This window comes from Callithrix jacchus, chromosome 5, assembly GCF_049354715.1.
Source record: "Callithrix jacchus isolate 240 chromosome 5, calJac240_pri, whole genome shotgun sequence".
Lineage (NCBI taxonomy): Eukaryota > Metazoa > Chordata > Mammalia > Primates > Cebidae > Callithrix > Callithrix jacchus.
Window position 1 is genome coordinate 21,851,610 of NC_133506.1, and position 26,178 is coordinate 21,877,787.

The 26,178-nt window shown below is 38.3% G+C and overlaps 1 protein-coding gene and 1 pseudogene across 9 annotated transcripts in view; both read left to right on the forward strand.

The window, feature by feature from the left end:
• Window positions 1–26,178, forward strand: part of MACROD2 (mono-ADP ribosylhydrolase 2) — a 2,068,485-nt gene that overhangs the window by 775,438 nt on the left and 1,266,869 nt on the right. The window lies entirely within an intron of this gene.
• Window positions 1,287–7,582, forward strand: LOC128932269 (small ribosomal subunit protein eS10 pseudogene; annotated as a pseudogene). The gene is made up of 2 exons (XR_013536467.1): window positions 1,287–1,364; window positions 5,508–7,582. The product of XR_013536467.1 is annotated as a small ribosomal subunit protein eS10 pseudogene (transcript).

The window sequence follows — 26,178 nt, forward strand, 5'->3', positions numbered from 1 at the left end:
TGCATAATCAACCATGTCAAACTTCAGGGGCAAACAGTCTTGAAGTTAAATAAAGCACTACCTAGTTCTTGTACCTGTGAGTTCGCTCCACCCTTGGGCTCTGCCCCACTGTCTCTTTCTTCTGGGACTCAGTAGTTAGACTATGTCCTTCTCATGGGAAGAGCAGAAGCACAAGAGGGCAAGTGGAAATGCTCAGATCCTACATACCGTCACCTTTTCCTTTTTCTTTTGGCTAAAACAAGTCACTTGAACAAAAGAAAATATACTTCACCGATTTTTTTGGGTGAAACTGCAAAGTCACACAGTAAAGAATGTGGATGTATGGAGAGGGGAAGAATTGGGGCCAATTCTAGAAGAAGAAAACAGGAAGAACCTGCTTCTTCCAGTTTTCTCAAGACCACATGCCGCTACTATATGCCATATGTCTTCTTTGCAGTGCTGATTGCAAGGAGGAACATAATGTACCATAGTAATCTTACCTACCTCCTCAGTAGCAATGAGCACTATAGGCTTTGCCTTCTTTAGGAAATACCCTCTTCTTCCAGCTTTCAGAATGAAACATTGACTTGATTTTCCTCCCATCCATCTGGCCCCCTTTGTTCAGTTTCCTTCGCTAGTCCTGCTTCCTCAAGACCTGGTACCATCTTCTCATCTTTTCTTATTTTAATATGTCCTTTCTACTTAGTGTCATCCATAACCCTGAAACTCATTGCCACCAAAATAAAGTTGAATCAGAAATGCTTAAGTTGTTCCCTTAGTTTCAAAGTCATATATGTAACTAACTATTTTATATTTCTTCCAAGATGTTTCAAAGATACCTCAGCTGCAATTTAAGCCTAAATTTAAATTTAAAATGTTTATAATTATCCTCTCTTTTCCCCCCAGACTTTTTCAGTGCTCCCTAGCTCGGTGAATCCTACCACATCCATTGAGTTCTAGAAGCCAAAAAATGTAAGAGTCATCCTCAACACTTCTTTTCTCATTAAGCTCTGTTGATTTTACTGCCTAAATAGCTCTGGAATGTATCTGTTTCTTTCTGTCACTCTGATTTCTCCCTAGTCTAATCCACCATCCTCTCTCACCTGCAGCATTGTACTATCTTCTGAAGCTCATTTCCTTTTGCCCCATCTGATCTGTTCTCTGCATTGGAGCCCGAAAGATCTTATTGAAAAGCACGTCTAATAATGTCTTCTTTTGAAAATACTTCCAAGGCTTCCCATTGAATAGGTAGAGGTAAACTGCCTGACAGACCTATGCACATTTTTGTTCCTGTCTCATCCTACGCCATGTTTGACTGTATTAGTTTGCAGTTCCTCAAAAAGCATATCATGCAGCGTGGATTTTGTAGAGCCCTTATTTGGAAGGTGAGGCCAGGAAGTAGGAGTGAAGGAATCAGGAGAATGAGGAAAAAAACAGAACAAGCAAAAGCCATTGTAAGAGTGGATTATTGAGTTTGCCTTTCCAGGGAATGGTGGGCTGATTTTACAGGACATCTGCAAAGTTTGCAGAATAGGACCCATGATTATATGCCTGAAGAATAGGTAGCTAGTTGCGTCTATCCACTGGCTCCCCGTTGTTTGACGGTTGCACTCACTTGTGTTTAGCTCCCTGCATTTCAGAGCCAGACATGTGCGCATCTTCCCTGCCCTTGCCTAGTTAACTCCTGTTTATTTTTTTTTTATCCCACCTCATTTCTGTGACACAAAATGCTGCCTTTAATCAGGCTCTTCCAGTTTTTTCAAGACCACATGTCTCTACTATGCATCATGCATATCTTCTTTGTGGTGCTGATTACAGTGATGAGTTTGCATTTTTTTTTTTTTTTTTTTTTTTTTTGAGACGAGTTTCGCTCTTGTTACCCAGGCTGGAGTGCAATGGCGCGATCTCGGCACACCACAACCTCCGCCTCCTGGGTTCAGGCAATTCTCCTGCCTCAGCCTCCTGAGTAGCTGGGATTACAGGCACGCACCACCATGCCCGGCTAATTTTTTTTTGTTTGTTTTTTTGTATTTTTAGTAGAGATGGGGTTTCACCATGTTGACCAGGATGGTCTCGATCTCTTGACCTCGTGATCCACCCGCCTTGGCCTCCCAAAGTGCTGGGATTACAGGCTTGAGCCACCGCGCCCAGCCGAGTTTGCATTTTTAAATGATTATTTCTTTAGGCTCTTTCTGACCACTGGACTGCAAACTTGAGAAGACCAAGGTTCATGTCTGCTTTTGATTTTCATAGTCTTACCAGCACCCAACCTTGAACCTGGTACATAAAACATGTTCAATACATTTTCAACAAATGTGTAAGTGTAGGTGTGTGTGTATTAATATGTGTGTGCATGCTCATGTATTTATAAAGGGAAACTCTTTGAATTTTTAGGGCTAAATAGATTACTCTCAATATCTAACAAGGTTATAATTTTTTTTTTTTTTTTTTTTTTTTTTGTGAGACGGAGTTTCGCTCTTGTTACCCAGGCTGGAGTGCAATGGCTCAATCTCGGCTCACCGCAACCTCCGCCTCCTGGGTTCAGGCAATTCTCCTGCCTCAGCCTCCTGAGTAGCTGGGATTACAGGCACGCGCCACCATGCCCAGCTAATTTATTGTATTTTTAGTAGAGACGGGGTTTCACCATGTTGAACAGGATGGTGTCGATCTCTTGACCTCATGATCCACCCGCCTCGGCCTCCCAAAGTGCTGGGATTACAGGCGTGAGCCACCGTGCCGGCCCTAAGGTTATAATTTTTAATTCAAATTTCATATTCTGTTTTTACTTACTGCTTTCTTCTAGTGCTTCCATAGTTAGATTATACCAGAGGCATCTGTTTCAAAAAAGTCATATGGAGAAAAAACGAAACAAAGCACAACTCTTGCTTTACATTATTTTGATTTATCTGATAGCTTACAGTACTGGTGGCACTTTTCTGAACAAAGTTATCATTATGGAGTTGCTTTAATAAAACAGAGATTTTGAGTTAAAATGGGTAATAGCCGACCCTAAAAGACAATCCTCTACAATCCTACCTTAATCAGTAGAAGCCACGTTGGTTAGTGTTGAGCAATTTGAGGACTTAGGTACTTACAAATATATATATATTTCCTAAAATGTCATGTCCACGTTTTTGTTTCACAAACTGGGAACTGTGATTTGATAACAGGAAACAGGTTGCAAAAATAAATGAGCATTCAGTCTCTGGGGTTTTATGCTGGCATAAAATAATAACAACCAAAATGGGAGTGGAGAGGCAGATGGAAATCAACACAAATTATTTTTAATGAAGTAAAATACTTCCATAAAAGTGAGCTACCAATTGGAAGTTATCACTATTTAGTAAATGCTTTTTCTATTTCTAGTTACTATGTTATATGTCAGATGATCCAGCATCAATTCAAAAAATAATGTGGTACCCTTGGCAAATAGAATGGTCATCTTGGAGATGGACATGGTCTCTGCCTTCACCAAGATGGTTATTACTACTTTATTTAAAAATTCAGTTATTTCTCTGAAAACATCTATACAGATCCATCATGTCCTGAACGTTTTCTAATTTCTTGGAAGAGAAGCCAACGTAGCATGCGTCTAATTCAGTGTCAGAACTCAGCTTCCAAGACATGTTATTAACTGTGGTGAAAGGATTATTAAAATAGTAAATGGATTATGAGAAAGTTGTATCTATGTCAGTTAGTGGTTGCTGTCAATTACTAGTTGCTTATATTCAGTTTCTCTCATTTAGGGAGTGTGGAGAGTAGGATATTAAATGTCTCGTGGGCACACAGTTTTTTTTCCATCTGGCAGTTGCCTCAGTTATGCACAGGGCTATAAACTGAAAATGGCATGTAACCCTTTCATTGAAGACTCTGAGGTTCTAAAATAGTTTCCTCAAAAACACTCTGGCCCATAGAATAAACATTGTGAAAAATATTTTCTTTGGCTTATTGCATATTTGAAATCAGAGAATATCTGTCACACCAGGATCTATAAGCTTTTGCATGTGAGACATTTTTAGGTAAAGTGGTGGCTTTTTTGAGAAATACCAAGGGGATAGTAGATTTCTGTGAACTTAAGGATCACAATTTTTGTTATGCTGAATACCCAGCTTGAGCAAATTTTCTATTTCTTGTTGTTGCTTGTTGACAGATGTGCCATGAAGGTGTTTTTAAGGTCCCATGACCCTAAAAATGGCTTACAGTAAGCAAAAGCAATGTCAGCTTTGTCCTGAGGGGAACTTGGTTTACTTCTAATCAGCTGAAAGCAGCTGAGCAATCGAAGCACAGATTCTGCATTGGTAGAAATGACACCTCCAGTTCAGAATATTCCAATCTGTTATTCTTCTCAGAGCATCTGCTTATTGTCTTCATTGCATTTGACATAAGTTACGGTTTATAAAATTCGTTTGGATTTTCTCCTTAGGTTGTGAGCTTCATGACAGTAGTAACCTTATCTATCCTGATTATTAATAATCTCCTGGGTACTAATAGTTAGTTTAATATATGGAAGGTTTTCACAATAATTATAATGATGAATTTCAACTAGAAATTGGAAACTTGTTGAGCCCCTTCACGGTTAGTGACTGACATGTCTTCCCCAATCTTGATCTAATGAGGCTTTAGACCACATGCTTCTAGCTTTATGAAAACATTTCTAATAAATACAATGAGAACATAAAAGACATTATTTAAATTCCGAATCTTGACAATGTTATACTATTTTATAAGTGATATGGTTTAGCTCTGTGTCCTCACCTAAATGTCACCTTGAATTCTAATAATCCCCATGTCAAGGGTGGGACCAGGTGAAGATAATTGAATCATGGGGGCGGTTTCCCCTATACTGTTCTTGTGATAGTGAGTGAGTTCTCATGAGATCTGATGGTCTTGTAAGGGACCTCTCCCATCGCTCATTTCTCATTCTTTTCTCTCCCACCTCCATGTGAAAAATGACATGTTTGCTTCCCTTTCCACCATTGCTGTAAGTTTCCTGAGGCCTCTCAAGCCATGCAGAAGTCAATTAAACTTCTTTCCATTGTAAATTACCCAGTCTTAGATATTTCTTCATATTAGCATGAGAATGGACTAATATAATAAGTTTATTGCGAAAGATGAAAATTTTAAATTAAATGTCTGAAAGAAAATAAAGGTATCCCGTAGAGTTTGATTTCCTTCATTTGGTATTCTAACAATGGAAATGAAGAAGTAATACAAAGTTTTAAGAAAACTTAGCAATTGAATAATACAGTTATGATTTTAAAAGGAAGTCACTTTCAGGAACAGTAAATTAAAATCTTAATTATTATATTTCATTTCTCGATAGCAAACTGAAAACAAAACAAAGCACTGTGAGACAAATTTGAAATCCACTCATAATACTCTTAAATGTCCTGAGGAATTCAGACGAATAAATTTCATTTAGTTCCAAAAGATTACAGTGTATAAATTTGGACAATAATGTTATTTTTCTCAGGTAAGCATTAAAGAAAATAGACCCAGTATGTCTCTTTTTAAAAGACTGTATCTAGGCCGCAGTCCCAGACCCTACAGCTGCCGAGGTGTTGATGCCTAAGAAGAACCAGATTGCCATTTATGAACTCCTTTTTAAGGAGGGAGTCATGGTAGTCAACAAGGACGGCGACATGCCTAAGCACCCAGAGCTGGCAGACAAGAATGTGCCTAACCTTCACGTCATGAAGACCATGCAGTCTCTCAAGTCCCGAGGCTACGTGAAGGGAGTTTGCCTGGAGACATTTCTACTGGTACCTTACCAATAAGGGTATCTAGTATCTCTGTGATTACCTTGATCTGTCCCCGGAGATTGTGCCTGCCACGCTATGCCGTAGCCATCCAGAGACTGGCAGGGCTCAGCCTAAAGGCCTGGAGGGTGTGCGACCTGCATGACTTACAAGAGGGGAAGCTGACAGTGATACCTACAGATGGATCGCTGTGCCCCCTGGTGCCAGCAAGAAAGCGGAGGCTGGGGCTGGGTCAGCAACTGAATTCCAGTTTAGAGGTGGATTTGGTCATGGACATGATCAGCCACCTCGGTAAAATTGGAGAGGTTTATTTAGTATTGAATAAACTTACAACCAAAAAAACTTAAAAAGAAAAAAAAAAAGACTGTATCTAAGCCACTGATTTCAGGTTTATTAAAAGAAATAAACACAGGTAATTTCCATCTTCTAGTGTGTCCTTTGCTGTGTGTGTATCTGTTTTATTTAACCAGCAGATCACTTGTGCCACAAGGTTTGTGTAACATTAAGTGTTACTTCAGTATTTGTAATATTATCCATTTTAGGATAATTTCAGTCTTTGTTTATTCTGGAAGGCAGAAGTAATCTGCATTCAGTTTCAGTGCCAATTCCATGCCCGGAATGCCTCCCTGAGCGTCACTGCTTATAAAAGCATGCAGTCTTGTATTTCCACAACCATGCTAAGGAGCTGGATTCAGGCCTGTGAATTTGGTAATGCTCAGTACGTTTCAAAACATGGACTGGGACTGAATATTTAGGGAAGATTGACTTAAAGATAATTAGTTCATATATTATAACAGATGCTTTAAAGCAGTTTGTGACTGAGCACATCCACTGGGGGACTCATGCACTGTACAGCATTTTAATAGCTTCCCATGGAGCTGGTTTTTATCCAACTAGGCTTTAGGTGCTGCCATCTCCTTGTGTGGAAAGGATTTGAGTCTCACTGTGGATCCCATCACTGGAATTACTCTAAGAATATCATTGAAAATACTGAGGATCTCTTTAGGATTTCAGTATCAGAGATACTTGTTCTCATCCTTAGATAAGTACTATTAAGGTAGTTTGTATTAGGTAAACCCTGCAAATCTTGAAGTTGATCATTTTTTTCTCTCTTTAGGTTGGTTTCTGTAACTCTAAGAACCAAATCTGGGTTTCCACTTATAATTGCAGTATTTCATGGCATGTATCTGTGTTGAATCCACCTCTGCTCTCCATCTCTCTCTCTCTTTCTCCTTATCCCTTTTTTCATGTTCATATTCAATTCATTGTATCTTGCTTAATTATATTCTTTTTGTTAAGCTGACTTGAGTGCCTTTTTGAAATGAGGTAGATGACTAATTCATTAATTACTGTATGGACTGCTTGTCTGGCTCATTGTATTTTTCATTGTATTTTTCAAGTCATTATCATAACAGGAGAATTTATCAAGTATTTTTGATATGCTATTAGACATATCTTATTATGTTTATGTATCTTATATTTGAGTTAATTTTCTTAGCTTCTACTACATAGGAAGCTGCTGAGAAATTTTAAAGTCTTTGAGAGCATAACTAGTACAAAAATTAATTAATAATCTTGGAAAAGGCATCCTTAATATGTAGTTAGATATTCCATGACATCATTTGCATAACAATATCACATTATGCTTCATCTTCATATTCAGAGAGTTTTAACATACAAAGAGATTGTATTACAAAGGTGTATTTATAAGTCAGTCATTTAGAATGCAGAGTTCCTTTTCATGAACAATCAAGTTTCTAAATGACAGCTGGGATCTTAGGTTACCCCATAAAACCTGTTTTGCCCATAGTGTAGAAGAAATAATTTTAATTTACAGTAACAAATTACAGAAAATATTATTTTACATTTTAAAATAGAAAAAAAAGCACAAAAATTACGTTATTTTAATTTTGAAGCCTAAGACAAAAATGGAATAATTAGGAAATCAGGATGTAGATACACAGGTTCATGTACATGCTAGAGAGAAATTCTGGGTATCTTCAAAGGGAGAAGGATGTATTGTACTGTGTGATTTCACCCCACAGTATATTAATTTTCCCATCTTTTTGTAAATATATCATTAATGGTAGGTACTCTTCTGATTATCAAGCAGAATTAAGTTCCCTTTCAACTTAAAAATTGAGTAAGTAACAGAGGAAAGGAGCAGCAGAAGACACAGTAAGTGAATTGATACTCCTGAGCTAAACAGAAACTGGAGCAGAGGCATCTGAGGAAGGGGAGTGCTGTGGACGTTGGAGAGATTTCTGAGGTGGCTCTAAATGAGCCATAAACTGCTGACATCATGAAGGGTAGAGAGGGCTCATGTGTTGCACAGAACTCCCCAGGGGGAAATAACAACTGCAGATGAAGGGATATGGATCACACAGGTCCCCATGTTGTCCATAGAGCTGGGGCAGGGTGGAGTGAGGACAGGGAGGAACCCTGCAAAAATGGCAGGTTCTTTATTTCCAGGTGGTGGCAAGCTGGGTGTTTGCCATCTTGGAAGTGCTTATACTTTTAAAACTTTCACTTACTCTGGGGGTATCTGATACTATAAGCATACAGAGATGATGCTGAATTTCATTTTAAATATAAGGTTCTGAGCCTGGGGCCAGGTACCATAGCAAAGTATTAATTACTGTTAGTTCTTATTACTTTCTGGCATTTAATACAATTGTCAGTGGAAGTTATTCATACTCACTGCTTATTATTACTCAACACACTCCTCTAAATCATGAGTTGCTATATCTAAAACAAAATACAGTGTACCATTTCTTCATCACTCTGCCACAGCTCCACTTAGGGCCTGGTTCCCTAACATGCACCATCCACCAGGCCTTTTGGTTCTTTTTGTCCTTTTAGTCTCCCTTCAGTCACATTATTCTGAGTTACCTTCTATTCCTCCCCGAAAATGAACATATGCCCTTTAATAACTCTGCCTCCATTCAACGTTTCAAAACTTTTCTCTTCTTCCCTTTACCAGCCAACAACTAGAAACTTAGGTCTCCACTTATTGTTGTCACATTTTTACTAGCAACATACAATCACAGCTGTTCAGAACCGAACTCTGTTTCATCAACGTTACTGAAACTGCTATTATGGAAGTGACCAAAGCTCTCTTATGTGTAGAATTTCGTAGTCTTTTCTCTGTTCTTATTCTCTTTTATTCCTTTGCAGTATCGAGGCCGTTAGCCACCTTCTTCTGGAGCTCCTCCTCATTGTCTCTCTAAGACCTCCTCATTACACAGTTCAGTGTATTGAAATCCTGCCCTTTCAAGTTCCATCTTAGATGCCTCCTCCTCTTTGGGACCCTGCCTGATTCTCCCAGCTGCCCTCAATACCATTTTGTTTTTGCCTGTATTGGAAAGCCTGTTTTCATCTCTGACATATAGGTATTTAGGTATTGTTAAGATCTCTACCCTGGATCCTGAGAATGAGGTTGTTGGAAATAGGAAATTGCTTTAAATTTACGTACTGAGTAAATTCCCAATCAACGGTTGCTGAGGACTGGCATTCTTTCTCCATGCAAGCTTCTGAAATGTTCCCTTTGCTGTACATTATTTACATTTGAGTCATGATATCTATATCTGAGGTTTAAAAGCTGACAAATTTCTCATTTAATTGCCAGCTTCATACCCCCGCTAGTGACTGTGCTGTATTTCTGGTGAACACAGAATTTTATACATTTATTTCAGTGAGCTTACTGCCCCTTCATTCATGGTAGTTCTCACCTAAACTTGTTTTTTATTCCCAAGATCCTTATCATGAGATAACTGTTTCAGCTCATTGGTATGCGAGAGCAAGTCTAATAGCACTGAATCCTGACACTGGTTCTGTATTCCTGCTCTCTCTGGATTCCTCTCCTGGGATGCTTTTTCTCTGACTGCTTTTTTAAGGCCACCAATCGGAAATGCAGTTTCCATTTGATGGAGCTGTAGATGAGCTTACTCTGAAAACACACCACTTGCCCTTGGGTCTCAGGTGCCCATTTGTAGGCCCTGCACACAAACCTAGGAGCTCCCTACTTTGCAGTCTGCAGGCTCTCAGGCTACTGCATATTGAAAAGAAATTTTGTCAACAATGAAAACAAGTCAGTAAATACTTAGGCATTTTCTCACTAGTAAATTGCTGCAATCTGAATCATCACCATGTTCTCCCAAGTCTTCTGCCATTCCATACTAGGTATATCTATGTGACATCCCTGAATATGGCTTCTCCTGGTGGCTGCTACCTGAGGTTTCTTCTTCCCCATCGCTTCCTGCTCAGGGCCTTAGCTGGTTCATATGGCCTCCTGCTGGTGAGGCTGATCACCTTCTTGCCTGGGACGCTTATTAGCTCTGCAAGGTATCCACAGCCTTCCCCAAGAGAGATTGACAGTCACTTTTATGCCCACCAGGGTCTGTGTCATGCTTTTAGCACAACCCTCCACTTAGTTCATCCTGTAGCATATTAGGGATTCCCTCCTCTTGAACTTATCTCAAGTGTCTATACAAGCTTAGAAGACTTACTCAGGAGTGGGGTCATGGTGTCTGTTCAGTGAGTGACAGATTCTTCTTTCTCAGCTCTTTTGCAATAGATAGGAGCCAGTAGTACTGACTCAATTTATAAGACGGCAAAAAAATAAGTAAATAAAACCATGCCAAATCAAAACCAAAAACAAAACCCACCTACCCTGATGTCTTTTTTTTAAAAAAGAAATCCTTTGATCATAGGATTGTAAGTGCTCACTTACTCACTGAGCACTTAATTCTCAGGTGTCTACTTAGGGTAAACTCTGCAAAAGTTCCTGGTATTGTGTCGCCAATGTCAATATGGAACTTGGCCTATTAAATGACAGACAGACGGGGCAGGTGCAGCGGCTTGTGCCTGTAATCCCGGCATTTTGGCAGGCTGAGGGTGGATTGCTTGAGGCCAGGAGTTCAAGACCAGCCTGGGCAACATGACAAAAACCTCTCTCTACTAAGAATACAAAAATTAGCCAGGTGTGGTGGTGGGCACCTGTAGTCCCAGCTATTGGTGAGGCTGAGGCACAAAAATCACTTGAACGTGGGAGATGGAGGTTGCAGTGAGCTGAGATTGCACCACTGCACTCCAGTGTGGGAGACAGAGCCAGACTGTCAAAACAGACAAAAAACATAAATGATGAATAAGTAAACTAAGCACAGAACCGTGTCAGAAGTGCAGTTACCATAGAGAGCAGGAAAATAACAGAGAACAGAGATGGGGGGAAATGAGCTTCACAGGATGGGGTTAGGACCAGAAAACGTGATCCATGAAGTGGATGTTAACGAATGAATCACAGTGTAGGGAAGACAATGTATAGATCTCCGTGTTGTTTATGCAACTCTTTTGTATTTTCAAAACTACTTCTAAATAAAAAGTTACCACCTCACCAGGCCAAGAGAGATGAAACTGAGGGAAAGGAATTCACAACATATCATATGCAAAACTTGTCGCTCATTGGGTGCTACTAGACCTTTAGGGTCACGGTGAAACCCTGGAGACAAAGCTGGTGTGCATGCAGCTGAATCTGGATGGATTTGGATTTCTAAAAGGGAGAGACATGAGAGTTCTAATTAATGGAATGGCATGATGAACTTTTCTTTTAAAAAAATTTCTCTTTGTGACTCTGTGGAAAATAGATAAGAGGTCCGGGACACGTGTGAAGGGTCCATGGTTTAGGTTAGAAGTGATGGAAATCTGTATCATGGAGGTGGCAGTATGACTGACAGTAAAAGTGTAAGTTCTTGAGATACTTAGAAGATGGAATTAATAGGATTTAGTCACTGATGGGATTTAGAGAGAGAAGGAAAAGGATTTAAAGATTTAGACTTATCTAGCCAAAGTGATTCAAATTCATAGGAAAGGATCCTGTGAGAAGGAGCAGGTTAAAGGGAAGAGGAAGAGAACCACTCCTGTTTTGAATAGCCTGAGTCTGCAGTGCCTATTCGATAGCTGAGAGGTGGTGTCTTAGTGGCTGTAAATCTAAAACCCAGATTTGGGGGAAAGATCACAAAGTAACTTAGAGTTACTATGTCTCGAATGTCATACCCTGGAATCCATGAGTAGTCCTGAGGGGTTCACAAACCTTAGATATATGTACATATACTTTCCCCTTGGGCTGAGGATCTGCACTGAGTATTTTCAGTTGCCTTACCCCATGTGCATATCTGTGCATGAGATCACTTAGATCCCTTCTCTGCCTTAATCTATGTCTCCAAGAGGCTGATGTGTTTGCTGGCATTACCTGACTCCTTTGCCATTTGACTTATAGTGAGGCATTGGCAGGAGATGAGAGGGAAGGAGAAGGGAAAGGTTGGGATATTCTTTTCCCGGCTTCCCCGCATTGGGTCCCATTTCTGGCAGAGGTTGTATTCCTCCAGGACTGTGGCTCCTGTCCAGAGTCATAGTCATGTGTGGTCAGCCGATTCTGGCTTATACTGTTCACAATGAGTATCTGACCATTGCCCATGCTGTACTTCCCTCATTTAGAATGACACCCCCAAGTTATTTACTCTGGCATGGTTCTTCTGTCTGGCACTGTAACTGCTCTGGCAGATGGTTTTGACCATTATTAGCTGAAAAAAAAAAAAAAAAAAAAAAGAATTGCAGTGATAGCCCTGGAAGTACTGATAAAGTGAACACTTGGTGGTAAAAGGCAACTTTACGGCAGCTCCGGGAGGAAAAAGAGGGTCAAGTTCAGAAAGCAATTAGAGATTGGCGGAAGTCCTTCGAGGTATGAGAGATATAAACCTCACTGCAGCCTGATAAGATTAACCAATAGTTGTATAGACAATATCTGCAAAAAAAAAAAAAGAACTATTGTTGAAGTATATCTCAAGTTCAGTAGCTATGGAAAGAAAAAGAAAAATGATTGCTTATGGTTGAAATTGAAGACAACATATTCAAAATGATTGTGCTTCAAGGAATCCATGTAGGAGAGATTAAATGAGTTGTGTCATCTCAAGGAGCTTGTTCTTAAAGCTAAATGGTGTGCTCATTTATCAGTCAGATAAGGATACAGTAATCAATGCAAAGGAAAGCAAGATCTCTTTTTTCTTTTGTGTTGTCACATACTCAAAACAATTTTCAGCTCTATTCCAAGTATTGGCTTAAACAATTCTGACTATATCAATTTAACTGCACTATAAATGATACTTAAATGTTTCCCAGTAAGTCATTGGTACAGCACCCTACCAATGACAGGCATTTTGGTCTTCATGGATGGTCACACAGTAAGATGAGTGAACAGACTTTCTCTTACAAGAGCAAAGGTCAGGCATGGTGGCTCACACTTGTAATCCCAGAACTTTGGGAAGCCAAAGTAGGAGAAGTGCTTGAGGACAGGAGTTCAAGACAAGCTTACGCAACATAACAAAATCCTATCTGTACAGTTAAAAATCAATCAATAGTGTATTTATTTATTAGTCCAGATAAAAGTGAATAAATACTTTACTTTTTAATAGTATAGTTCTATTATATTTTAAAAATATAGTTGACATGGTCAAAAATTATCCAGAATCTGACTTGGCATAAAATGATTAATTTTTTTCAGTTTCTTGTTTTTTAAGGAAAAGCACTGAAACCAACTGTGTGGACAGTGAAAATGATGAAAGACTGAGAGAAGCTTTAGAAGTGAAAGTGAGGCAGTAAGGTGCTGACAGGCCCTTAGAAGTCTTGGCAGATGAAAAGATGCTGAGTGTCAGTTTACTTGAAGACTATATATATATAAAGAATGGGTTTGACTCTGATACCACTATTTATTGGTGTGCCCCTAGGAACCCACTCAATCTTACTGAGCCTCAGTTTTCTCTTTGGTTAAATTGGGGTAACCATACTTGTTTAATTTACTTTCTAGGGTTGTTGCGTGTACCCAATGGAATAGTGTATGTGAAGCTTTCCCATGAATTTGGGAACTGATATTAGTTTTATTTCCTTGTTCTCAGCTGGACTGTGTGGAATCTTAAAGATCTAGCCCAATGTGAACCTTTCCCTTTTTAAATTTTTTAATGATTTTATGGTATCATGTTATGTTGCCTAGGCTTGTCTCAAACACCTGGCCTCAAGCAGTCCTCCTGCCTCGGACTTCCAAAGCACTGGGCTTATAGGTATGAGCCACTGTGTCTGGCCTTCCCCCACCCCTCCCCCCCCCGTCTGTCTTTTTTTGAGATGGAGTCTCGTTCTGTCACCCAGGCTGGAGTGCAGCGGCACCATTTTGTCTCACTGCAACCTCTGCCTCCTGGGTTCAAGCGATTCTCCTTCCTTAGCCTCCCTAGTAGTTGGGATTACAGGTGTGTGCCACCACACCCAGATAATCTTTTCTTCTTTTAAGAGAGTGTTTGATTGCACATCTTCCTGAGTGAACAACCGTAAAGATCAGAAAATTCCAGTAACAATAACTTTTTAACCAACACCTTCTAATGAGAACCTTGAACTTATTTCTCAATAAAGAAGAAGGGAGGTTTTGAAATTCAAGAAAAGAGTAAAAGAAGGTTTGAGTTTTATTGAGACTAGGAGACAGAGTTTAAGCTAGTTCTTAATCTATTATTAATAGTGAGGCCTTAGACCTCATTTTAAAAATGACCTCCTTATAGAATATGAAGTGGTACCCTTAAGACCTAACCATTGATGAGCTTACAAAAAGAGATATGTTTTCCCCCATTGGAAAGCTTCCCTCTCAGTGCAGTTTGAAAAATGAAGGTCTACCCAGGGTAGTCATCTTTCATGTAACATTAAATATTAAATGGAATTGGTTGGTTGTAGAGCTGGTGTTCTCTTTGAATTCTTTAGTGTAAAGAGGTCATTCTTCTGGACTATTTTCTAGTGTATCTTATTTTGTTACCCACCTGTGATGTAGAATCTCTTCTATCTTGGCAGGAAGAGAAATTTGTACTACACTTATTTACCTTTGGCAAAGCAGTTGCTATTTTAACACCTATTTGAAAGTGTTAAGACTTTTATTTTATTGTTATTTTACTGTATTTATGTTTATTTTATTATTCAGGATGATAAGACACATCTTCTAATAGGGGACTACAGGAGAGGGAGGTAGTAGAAATTGACGATTCTGTAGGGGGACCATTCTGATTTTAGGATTTCTCTTTTTTAGCTTTGGTAAAAATAAACACCACCAACAAAAAACCATGCCTTAAAATATAAGAACTCTATTTTCTGTGTGTTTATACTGAGGTTCAAAGAGCTCTTGTAGATTACACTTTCTGAGTGGCTAATCTCTACATTTCTAGAATATTTTATTATTATGTCTGCAGCACAAAATAATTAAATGCATTGTATGCTGACTGGATTCCAGACCTATCCTAAACACCTGGCATGTGTTTAATTGCCTAATTCTCACAATATCCTGTGAGGCAGATACTATTATTTTCTCTATTTTACAGATGAAGAACCTGAAGCCCATGGGAGGTAAATCTTTGTTGGAAGTTGTAAAACCTGTGGTAGATCTTGGTATTTTTATATTTACCAAAGATGTTATGATGATGTTTAATTTCCTGTGTCAACTAGACTAGATCATAGGGTGCCCAGATATTTGGTTCAATGTTAACTCTTGGTGGGTCCATGATGGTGTGTCTGGATGAGATTAACATTGAAATCAGCAGACTGCATAAATCCAATTGCCTTCTCCAATCTGGGAGGGCATTATCTGATAGATTGAGGGCCTGAAGAGAACAAAAATGTAGAGGAAGAAAGAGTTCACTCTTTTTGCCTGATGGCTTGAGCTGGAAAATCAATCTTCTGCTCTTGATTGGGACTAGACTTACATAATCAACCTACTATTTCTCAGAACTATCCTACCAGCTTCCTGGATCTCTAGTTTGTGAATGTCAGATGGATTTTTTTAACCTCTATAATTATGGTAGCCAATTCCTATTGACTTTGCTTCTATGGAGAATCCTAACATAGATTTGATGAATGAAAATGCCCATTTAAAATGAAAGGAAACTTCAAATACCATATTAGAAGTACACTTAGAAGTATAAAGTAAATAATATATTTTTAACAGAACAGAAATCCCCAAAGAGTTTTATTTTCACAAATAGCTTGTAAAGAGGTTTAAAATTTTAATTTGTAATTTTTTCTTTTTGTTAATATGTGTGGGCCACATTTTTTATGAATGTCACAATACACCATACCCTAAAATACTTAATTTTTGTGCCACTGATTAATTTAATGTTTATTTTCTTTGGAATATTTATCCAGGAATACACACACACACACACACACACACACACACTCAAACATTTATGTTTATACTTATCCTATACACACAAGTTATACTTACCCTACACACACACATATATGTGTATATGTATGTGTATGTGTGTGTGTATGTGTATAGGATAAGTAATTCCTTTTTTTTATATGTAACTCATAAAATAATTAGAACATGCAAACTCACTCTCTGTTTTCAAAGGTCCAATTCGTTATCACCTCACATCTTTTCAGGAAAGACAGTTATCATAAGCATCTCAAATTTAGTCTTTTACTGCGTAATGTCGAAGTTCAAACACCAAGAAAAGAAATTTATGCTTAAAAGTCTCATGGGCATATTTTAAAAAGTACCCACCATCCTAGAAAGAGACAACAAATGTTTTTACACCTTAATGTTTACACTCTTAACAATTTTCATACTAATTTCCTTTCATAGGCCTAAAAATGTACTTTTCCCCCTCTACCATTTTTCCCCTTATTTATATCATTTTATGTTGGCCTATTTCTTTTCACTTTCTTCCTCTTTCTTCTTTTCTTTTATCCCTTTCATTTTTCTCCTTCTAATAACTTTTTATCCATACTAATAACATAGATAAAGATAGTGTTTGTGTATTAGTCCATTATCACACTGCTGATAAAGACATACCCGAGACTGGGCAATTTTCATAAGGAAGAGGTTTATTGGACTTATAGTTTCACAGAGCTGGGGAAGCCTAATGATCATGGTAGAAAGCAAGAAGAAGCAAGTCACATCTTATGTGGATCCAGCAGGCAAAAAGAGAGCTTGTGCAGGGAAACTTCATTTTTAAAACCATCAGATCTCATGAGACCCACTAACAATCATGAGTACAGCATGAGAAAGACCTGCCTCCATGATTCAGTCATCTTCCACCAAGTCCCTCCCACGACACATGGGAATTATGGGATCTACACGATGAAATTTGGATGGGGACACAGAGCCAAACCATATCAGTATGCAAAAGAGATTTCTAAGGGTTTAAAAAATAAACAATACTTTTTATGACAGTGAGTGAATGCTATTTTTCAAGAGTAAAAAGAGAAGCTATGCCAGATCTCCCCCAGTGAAGTAAAAGAGAGAAGTAGTTATTCCAGTAAATATTGTATTCCAATTTCTGATAAAAGAAAAACTGACTAAAATGTGTCTTAAACAATTTTTTTCTCTTTCTTCATAAAGCAAGTCCAAAGGCAGGCAATTTCTGGTATTTCTTTAGGAACTCTATGACATCAGGTCCAAGGTCAATATGATTCTCTTGACTTTTCCACCTAGTGGTGAAGTGGTTGTTGCAGCTCCAGCCATCACATCCACATTCAAGGTAAGATGAAAGAAATCATTTATCAGTACAGCAAAATGGTGCTAGAAATTCCCAGCAAATTTCCCTATGTAGTTCACTGCCTCACCCATTCTACAGGGTCAGTTTTGGTTGCACAAAAGACTGAGCAATATATATTTCTGCTGCTGAAATTGCCAACTGAGTAATAAATCAGACTTAGAATTTCATATCCAGCCACACTAAGCTTCATAAGCAAAGGAGAAATAAAATCCTTTACGAACAAGCAATTGCTCAGAGATTTCCTCACCACCAGGCCTGCTTTACAAGAGCTCCTGAAAGAAGCACTAAACATAGAAAGGAACAACCAGTACCAGCCACTCCAAAAACATACCAAATGGTAAAGAGCATTGACACAATAATGAAACTGTCAGCTAATGGGCAAAACAACCTGCTAGTATCAAAATGGCAGGATCAAATTAACACATAACAATATTAACCTTAAATGTAAATGGGCTAAATGCCGCAATCAAAAGACACAGACTGAAAAACTGGATAAAAAGTCAAAACCCATCAGTGTGCTGCATCCAGGAAATCCATCTCACACACAAGGACACATACAAGGCTCAAAATAAAAGGATGGATGAAGATTTACCAAGCAAATGGAGAGCGAAAACAAGCAGGAGTTGCAATCCTAGTCTCTGATAAAATAGACTTTAAACCAATGAAGATCAAAAAAGACAAAGAAGGGCATTACATAATGGTAAAAGGGTTAATGCAACAAGAAGAGTGTATCCTGAATACATACGCACCCAATACAGGAGCACCTGGATACACAAAGCAAGTTCTTAACGACCTACAAAGAGACTTAGACTCCCACACAATAATAGTGGGAGACTTTAACACTCCACTGTAAATACTGGACAGATCAACAGACAGAAAATTAACAAGGATATCCAGGAGTTAAACTCAGATCTGGACCAAGCAAACCTAATAGACATTTACAGAACTTTCTACCCCAAATCCACAGAATATACATTCTTCTGAGCATCACATCACACCTACTCTAAAATTGACCATATAATTGGAAGTAAATCATTCCTCAGCAAATGCAAAAGAACAGAAATCATACCAAACAGTCTCTCAGACCACAGTGCAATCAAATTAGAACTCAGGATTAAGAAACTAACTCAGAACTACACAACTTCATGGAAACTGAACAAAAAGCTGAAACAGCTTTTTAATGTTGACTGGATAAAAAATGAAGGCAGAAATAAAGATGTTCTTTGAAACCATGGAGAATGACGACACAATGTACCAGAATTTCTGGGGAACATTTAAAGCAGTGTCTAAAAGGAAATTTATAGCAATAAATGCCCACATGAGAAGCAAAGAAAGATCTAAAATTGACACCCGATCATCAAAATGGAAAGAACTAGAGGATCAAGATTTTAAAAAGCCTAGCAAAAGACAAGAAATAACTAAGATCAGAGCAGAACTGAAGGAGATAGAGACACACACACACAAAAAAGCCTTCAAAAAGTCAATAAATCCAGGAGCTGGTTTTTTGAAAAGAGCAACAAAATAGAACGCTAGCCAGATTAATAAAAAAGAAAAGAGAGAAGAAGCAAATAGATGCAATAAAAATTGATAAAGGAGATATCACCACAGATTCCACAGAAATACAAACTACCATCAGAGATTACTACAAACAACTCTAAGCACATAAACCTGTAAACCTGAAAGAAATGGATAAATTTCTGGACACTTGCACCCTCCCAAGCGTAAACCTGGAAGCAGTCGAAACCTTGAATAGACCAATAACAAGGGTTGAAGTTGAGGCAGCAATTAATAGCCTACCAACCAAAAAAAGCCCAGGTCCAGATGGATTCACAGCTGAATTCTACCAGCTGTACAAAGAGGAGCTGGTACCACTCCTTCTGCAACTATTCCAAACAATCCAAAGAGAGGGAAGTCTTCCCAAATCATTTTATGAGACCAACATCATCCTAATACCAAAACCCAGCAGAGACTCAACAAGAAAAGAAAACTTCAGGCCAATATCCATGATGAATACTGATGCAAAAATATTCAATAAAATACTGGCAAACTGATTGCAACAGCACATCAAAAAGCTTATCCATCATGATCAATCAGGTTTCATCCTGGGAATGCAAGGCTGGTTCAACATACACACGTCTATAAACGTAATCCACCACATAAGCAGAACCAAAGTCCAAAACCACATGATTATCTCAATAGATGCAGAGAAGGCATTCGACAAAATTCAACAGCCCTTGATGCTAAAAATTCTCAATAAACTAGGTGTTGATGGAACGTATCTCAAAATAATAAAAGCTATTTATGACAAACCCACAGCCAATATCATACTGAATGGGCAAAAACTGGAAGCATTCCCTTTACAATCTGGCACTAGACAAGGATGCCCTCTCTCACCACTACTATTCAACATAGTATTGGAAATTCCAGCCATATCAATCAGGCAAGAAAAAGAAATAAAGAGTATTCAATTAGGAAAGGAGGAAGTCAAATTGTCTCTATTTGCAGACAGCATGATTGTATATTTAGAGGACCCTATCATCTCAGCCCAAAATCTTCTTAAGCTGATAAGCAACTTCGGCAAAGTCTCAGGATACAAAATCAATGTGCAGAAATCACAAGCATTCCTATACACCAATAACAGACTTAAAGAGATCCAAATCAAGAACGAAGTGCCATTCACAATTGCAACAAAGAGAATAAAATACCTAGGAATACAACTAACAAAGGATGTAAAGGACCTCTTCAAGGAGAACTACAAACCACTGCTCAAGGAAATGAGAGAGGACATAAACACATGGAAAAACATTCCATGCTCATGGTTAGGAAGAATCAATACTGTGAAAATGGCCATACTGCCCAGTGTAATTTATAGATTCAACACTATCCCCATCAAGCTACCAATGACCTTCTTCACACAACTGGAAAAAACCACCTTAAACTTCATATGGAACCAAAAGAGAGCCCGCATAGCCAAGTCAATTCTAATCAAAAAGAACAAACCTGGATGCATCACGCTACCTGACTTCAAACTATGCTACAAGTCTACAGTAATCAAAACAGCATGGAACTGGTACCAAAATAGAGATATAAACCAATGGATCACAACAGAGGCCTCAGGGGCAATGCCACACATCTACAACCATCTGATCTTTGACAACTCTGACAAAAACAAGCAATAGGGAAAGGATTCCCTGTTTGATAAATGGTATTGGGAAAAGTGGCTAGCATGTGCAGAAAGCAGAAACTGGACCCCTTCCTGACACCTTACACTAAAATTAACTCCAGATGGATTAAAGACTTAAACATAAGACCTACCACCATAAAAACCCTAGAAGAAAGCCTAGGTAAAACCATTCAGGACATAGGCATAGGCAAGGACTTCATAACTAAAATACCAAAAGCATTGGCAACAAAAGCCAAAATAGACAAATGGGATCTAATTAAACTCCAGAGCTTCTGCACAGCAAAAGAAACAATCATTAGAGTGAACCAGCAACCAACAGAATAGGAAAAAATGTTTGCAATCTGCCCATCTGACAAAGGACTAATATCCAGAATCTACAAAGAACTAAAACAGATTTGCAAGAAACAAACGAACCCATCCCAAAGTGGAAGAAGGATATGAATGGACACTTTCAAAAGAAGACATCTATGAGGCCAACAAACATATGAAAAAAATGCTCATCATCACTGGTTATTAGAGAAATGCAAATCAAAACCACACTGAGATACCATCTCATGACAGTTAGAATGGCAATCATTAAAAAATTTGGAGACAACAGATGCTGGAGAGGATATGGAGAAATAGAAACACTTTTTCACTGTTGATGAGTATGTAAACTAGCTCAACCATTGTGGAAGACAGTATGGTGCTTCCTCAAGGACCTAGAAATAGAAATTCCATTTGACCTAGCAATCCCATTACTGCGTATTTACCCAAAGGATTATAAATCATTCTATTGTACACACATGCACATGTATGTTCATTGTGGCACTGTTTACAATAGCGAAGACCTGGAACCAATCTAAATGGCCATTGAGGATAGACTGGACAAGGAAAGTGTGGCCTATATACCCCATGGAATACTACGCAGCCATAAAAAACGATGAGTTCGTGTCCTTTGTAGGGACATGGATGAATCTGGAAGCCATCATTCTCAGCAAACTGACACAAAAACATAGAATCAAGCACCATATGTTCTCACTTATAGGCAGGTGTTCAACAGTGAGAACACATGGACACAGGAAGGGGAGCATCACACACTGGGGTCTGTTGGGGACACTAGGGAACGGACAGTGAGGGATAGGGAGTTGGGGACGGATAACATGGGTAGAAATGCCAGATATAGGTGACGGGGGAGATGGAGGCAGCAAACCACATTGCCATATATGTACCTGTGCAATAATCCTGCATGTTCTGCACATGTACCCCAGAACCTAAAGTGCAATAAAATAAAAAAAGAAAATGAAAATTTAGTATCTGATACATGTATTAGTTTGATATTTCTATGCAGTAAATTCTTCCAAAGTGTTGTGGTTTGAAGCAGCAGACATTTACTATCACACAGTTTCTTTTTCATTTTGAAGCCTTTGACCAACATCTCATTTCCCCTATTTCTCAGCCCCTGGTAACCACCATTTCACTCTCTGCTTACATGACTTTGAGATTTTTGGCTTCACATATAAATGAGGTCATCCGTTTGTCTTTATCTGCCTGGTTTATTTCATTTAGCTTAATGTCCTGCAGGTTCACTCATGTTGTTATGTTATCACAAATGGGAGGATTTTCTTTATTATGGCTGAATAATATTCTATTACACATATAAGTGGATAAAGAAACTGCAATGAGTATACGTGTTACATTTGCCTCTTTCATCACAATATGCCTTAAGTGACAGAGTGACCCACCAAAGGGCTTAACTCACATCTGATATATGACTTCGTCGTGCAGTAAATCTCACATTAAGTATGGTGCCTGTATTAATGTGCTAGGGCTGCTATAATAAAGTACCACAAACTCAATGGCTTAAAGAACGGAGAATTATTCTCACCTATATTAGTGTGTGCGCAGATTGAAGTGTCCTTATGTAAGGTAGCGGTCCTTATTTTTTGGTGCCAAACATTCTAACGTCTTCTTAAAATGTGTGTCAGTGAGAACTGCCACCTGATAGGAAAGCATATTTAGATTCCTTTTCAAACAAATCTCATTGGGTCTAATAATTAATAGTTTTATAGAGTGTATGTATGTCTTATCTTTACAATATATATTTACTTGATTACTGGTGGTTTTTTTGTTTTTTTTTTTGTTTTTTTGAGATGGAGTTTCGCTCTTGTTACCCAGGCTGGAGTGCAATGGCGCCATCTCGGTTCACTGCAATCTCCGCTTCTGGGTTCAGGCAATTCTCCTGCCTCAGCGTCCTGCGTAGCTGGGATTACAGGTGTGTGCCACCTTGCCTAGCTAATTTTTTGTATTTTTAGTAGAGACGGGGTTTCACCATGTTGACCAGGATGGTGTCGATCTCTTGACCTCGTGATCCACCTGCCTCGGCCTCCCAAAGTGCTGGGGTTACAGGCTTGAGCCACCACACCCGGCCGATTACTGGTGTTTTTATCCCAAGGTTACAGTTTTGTTTGTTATAAATTGATATTATCAAAGAGGAGTAGCCTTTAAAGACCTTGAAGATAGAGTATTAGTGTGAGGTTTAAAAGAAAAGTGACAACATTAAAGAATGTCTGCTCTTATATGTATATGCCTTTTAGGAACATAAACTTAGAACTTTAAAACTCTTAGGTCATACTTCCCAATAAATAATTTTTTTCTCAACAGTACTCTATAACCTTTTAGAAATTCGCCAGCAGGTGACAATACTCCTTAACAGTCTTCTAGTTTGCTAGAAGTGTCAGAGCTCAGGATACCTGCCTTTTAATTGCCATATTCAAGGTCTAATTATTTTCTCTCTATTGGGGTAAGAGAACTTTAATGAGGAAAATCATTAGACACCAGTGAGTAAGGGAACAGAGTCTTCTTGAATTCTGATGTGAATTCGCTTCCCCAGCAGAGCATTGGATGGGGATAATTTTTATCAGAATGTCTCCTTCTCAGTTCTTTGAGAGGTCACATAAAATATAAAGAAGACTGCACCACTCTTGTGGTCTTTAAAAAGAAGGGAAGACAATGGGTTAAAGCGCTATTATTACATCTAGACTTATAGAATGTTAAGAGTTTATTAACCTCAAAGTGTCAAAATGTTCTATAAATGAGTAAGAAAATATATAAATCAGGCTACACATACGATAAAAGTTGTCGTTTGAATAAGTGGCCTAGAAATATATAATACTACACAGATTTCATACTTTTTGAATTCACAAAATTTAGACACTCATATTTCTTTAAAACCAATTTTGCTGCTTTATTTATTATTTATTACATTGCCTTTCAGTAATTTTTTTCTGTAATTCTCAGCTGTTTAGAAAAGTACACAATTACCAAACTGTCTCAAAAGCATGATTTGTTACTGTAGCTATCAGAAGGCTGATATCACAAACATTTGATTCTGTAAGAGTATGTATGTGTGCCTGTGTGTATATCATGCATGGTTTTAAGATACAGCATGCTAAATAAATTGTTTATATTTGTGTTTGTGTATATGTATTTACCACTTATGCAGAGAGCATCACCCATGGCAGAGATTGAAGTAATTGCTTTCCACAATATCTTATTTCTCTTTTTGGCAATTCTTGAATGAAGGTATTTTCCACATTTATTAGATAATGCAGTGGGCTTAGTAAGTGGCTGTATTAGTCCATTTGTCTTGCTATAAAGGAATACCTAAGGCTGGGTAATTTATTTTAAAAATAGGTTTATTTTGGCTCATAGTTCTGTAGACTGTATAACAAGTATAGTGGTGGCATTTGCTTCAGGGGAGGGTTTGTGGCAGCTTACAATCATGGCAGAAGGGGAAGTAGAGCTGGTATTTGACATGGTGAGAGAGGAAGTACCATATTCTTTTTAAACGATCAGTTCCCATAGGAACTAATCGAGCAAGAGCTCACTCATTACTGAGGGGAGGACAGCAAGCTATTCATGAAGGACTCACCTCCATGACTCTAACACCTACAACCAGGTAGCACCATCAACACTGGGGGAGATACTTCAACACGAGATTTGGAGGGGACAAACATCCAAACTGTATCAGTGGTTTAGCTGGGATATGAATCTAGATCTTCCTGTCTCTAGAGACCAGTCATATAACTACATAGAAACTGTATTCTTCCTTGCCACTACAAAAAACCCTCTACCAATTTGCCGGTGTCGATTATAAATAATTTCATATGGATTCTTAATGAAAAGAGAAAATTTGGAGCTTCTCTGGAAACTGAAAAAAAAAAATCTGTACTCATATCAACCTTTGAAAATTCAATGAGCAAGCAGAAGATGGGGTTACTTCTGTGATCAGACTGATAATTCCAGCAGGCAAATTTTAGTCACAGTGAGTCCCTGGAGTTCAGCCAGTCTGGCTGCTTTGATGTTGGGTTCAGTAGAACTGAACCAAATGTGCGTGGGAAACAGAAGAACCAGATATTGCCATGACTGCTCATCAGTCAGGATTTCAGAGACTGAAGAACACACTGAACAAACCTGAACCCACACAGGAAAAATGAACATGGCAGGAGCAAACCATTGCCCCCTCAAACAGCATAGGGAAGAAATTTCTGGAGCCAAAGAGTGGGTTTGGGGCTATATAGTCTAAAGTCTGGACTCAAGGGAACCTTGGGTCACCAGTGGGAGTGATCATCCATATCTTGAGTCTCCTAACAACTTGACATGAGTAGTTCAATATGTTCAAGCTTCAGTTTCCACCCTTGCAAAATGAAAATGACATTGTTCTCTTCTCAGGTTATTGGTGAAGAATGAGATAACATTGATGAAAGAAACCTCAATACAGTGCCTGATACACACTAGAGATGATGATGGTGATTATAATCATAATTGTGGTCATAATCACAATAATGCCCTTTCTAGCCACATATGGCAGAGATAATAGCACAGCGGTCCACAAACATATGGGTCAGATTTATCATCAAAGTCTGTGATCTACTGACATGACAAACCCATTAGATCTCCCTCTGTCATCTGGATATTGTTCCTTGCTTTTTCCAAGATCTTTTTGGAAATGAGAATATATATTCCTAACCTTTTACTATTTTAAAAGCTTTCTGTTGAGCATAATATACATATGGGAATGTGCAAATATCAGTTATACAGCTTGAGGAAATTTTACCAACTGAACATTTGTGTAGCCAGTACCCAGTTGAGAAACAGAACATCTTCTCCAGTCACTATAGTTTCCTAGTGAAGTGTATTTTGGGCTAATAGATAAGTTTTGTTAATTTGTCAAATTTAAATAAATAGAGCCATATACTTTGTACGTGTTTGCATCTCAGTTCACTTAGTCAACATAATGGTTGTAAGTTTCATCGATTCATTCATGTTTTGCATGTAGCCCTGCTTTGTTCTTTTTTTTTTTTTTTTGCTATGTAATATTCTATTGCGTGAATATATCACAGCTTATCCATTTTCTTATTGATAGGCATTTGAGTAGTTTCCATTTGGGGTTATTGTGAATAGATATTCTATAAATATTCTTGTGTATGTCTTTAGTGTACAAGTGGATGCATTTTTGCATGCCTAGATTTGGGACTGCCAGGTCATAGTATGCATATGTTTAGTATATTTTCAAAAGCAAGGGTATCGATTCACATTGCTACCAGCAGTGTACTGGGTTGTATTCAATGATTATTGTGTATTGAGAATCATTCTTCCTGCATCGTGGTTATTTTTAAAGCATCCACCTGAG